At 36.5% G+C, this 2210-nt stretch overlaps 1 pseudogene; it reads left to right on the forward strand.

The window, feature by feature from the left end:
- Window positions 1-504: 504 nt before the first annotated feature.
- On the forward strand, window positions 505-910 carry LOC121019123 (60S ribosomal protein L32-like; annotated as a pseudogene).
- Window positions 911-2210: the final 1300 nt, after the last annotated feature.

Raw genomic sequence — 2210 nt, forward strand, 5'->3', positions numbered from 1 at the left:
TAATCTAGAAAGTCAACAAAATCCCAATCACAGCAAACTAATTTGTAGATATCACTACACTGATTTTAAAGTTTATAAGACAAAAGATGCAGAGTAGACAAAACAATACAGATAAAGGAACAAGTTGGAGGACTGACATTACTAGATTTCAAGATTACTATAAATCTGGAGTGATCAAGGCAGCCCACTATTGGAGAAAGAATAGCCACATAGGGTGAATAGATCAGAATTGATATCCCACAGTTAGAACCCTACACATACTGTCCACTCATCTTTGACAAATTAGCAAAGGCAATCAACAGGAAACGGATAGCCTTTTCAAGAAATGGTTCTATAACAAGTGTATATTTATGTGCAAAAAAAAAAAAAAATGAATCTAGACGCCGACCTTACAGCTTTCACAATAATAAATCAAAATGGATCGCAGACTTAAATGCAAAATGCAAGACTACAGTCTTCCTGGGAGCTGCCTGCGGAGGTGGTGGCCATCTCTTACTCAGCATCATGGCCTCCCTATAACCTCTGGTGAAGTCCAAGATCATTAAAAAGAGGACCAGAAAGTTCATCTGGCACCAGTCAGACCAATATGTCAAACTTAAGCACAGCTGGTGGAAACTCAGAGCAATTGACAATACTCTGTGCAGAGTTTCAAGGGCCAGATCTTGATACCCAACATTGTTACAGGAGCAAGAAGAAAACAAGGCACATTCTGTTCAGTGCCTTCTAGAAGTTCCTAGTCCACAATGTCAAGGAGCTTGAAGTGCTGCTGACGTGCAACAAATCTTACTGTGCAGAAGTTGCTCACAATGTCTCCTCCAAGAACCACAAAGCCACTGTGGAAAGAGCAGCCCAGCTGGCCATCAGGGTCACCAATACCAATGCCAGGCTATGCAGCAAAGAAAATGTGTAGACATATGTTCATGTCCTATTTGTGTTAATAAAACCATAAAACTATGGAAAAAGCGAAAACTATAAAACTTCCAGAAGATAATAGGAGAAAATCTAGGTGACTTTGGGTTTGGCAATTAGTTTTTAGATAGAACACTAAAAACACAATCTATGAAAGGAAAAAATAAATTGAAATTTATTAAAAGGAAAAAGTTACTATCTGCAAAAGACCACTATGAGAATGAAACAGCTATCTGAAGACTAGAGAAATACTTTCAAAATAGGTGCCTGATAAGATACTTCTATCTAAAATATAAAAGGGGAGGTGCCTGGGTAGCTCAGTGGATTCAGCATCCAACTCTTGGTTTCAGCTCAGGTCATGATCTCACAGTTCATGAGTTCAAGCCCCACACTGGGCTCTGCTGACAGTGTGGAGACTGGGATTGTCTCTCTCTCTGTCCCTCCCCACTTGCTCAATCTCTCTCAAGATAAATAAACTTAAATACACTAAACTTAAATAAACTAAACTAAACTAAACTAAACTAAACTAAACTAAACTAAAATAAAATAAAATAAAATAAAATAAAATAAAATTATACAAGGGGGCACCTGGGTAGTGTAGTTGGTTAGGTGTCTGACTCTTGAGCTTGGATCAGGTCATGATCTCACAGTTTGTAAGTTAGAGCCTTATTGGGCTCTGCACTGATGGCACGGAACCTGCTTTGGATTCTGTCTCTCCTTCTCTCTGCCCCTCCCCAGCTTGTGCTCTCTCTCTCAAAATAAAGAAATAAACTTAAAAAGTAAAATAAAATATACAAGGAACTTTTTGTGTTTAACAATAAGAAAACAAAGAACCCAAAATAAAAATCACCAAAAGATCTCCATGGCAGATATGCACATGAAAATATGCTCACCACCATTTATTGTAAGAGGACTACAAATTAAAACAAGAATGATATCTACCCTAACCTATGGGAATGACTGAAATATGAAAAATTGACAATACAAAATACTGGTGAGGATGCACAGCAATAACAACTTTTTAATACAAAATAGTGTGTTACTTAGGAAGATAATTTGGCAGTTTCTATTAAGCTAAACATATTCTTACCAGATGATTCATATAAATTGAATTGAATTGAAGGGAATGTCCACACAAAGACCTGCACATAAATTTTTACAGCAGCTTTATTTATAATTGCCATAAAAACAGAAGCAACCAAGATGGTCTTTAGTAGATGAATGGATAAACAATATGTATCCATAAAATGGAATATTATTTAGTAAAACAAAAAATCCATTACTAAGCTATGAAAAGGACA

Source organism: Herpailurus yagouaroundi, unplaced genomic scaffold, assembly GCF_014898765.1.
Source record: "Herpailurus yagouaroundi ecotype Mexico unplaced genomic scaffold, PumYag 221, whole genome shotgun sequence".
NCBI classification, from domain to species: domain Eukaryota; kingdom Metazoa; phylum Chordata; class Mammalia; order Carnivora; family Felidae; genus Herpailurus; species Herpailurus yagouaroundi.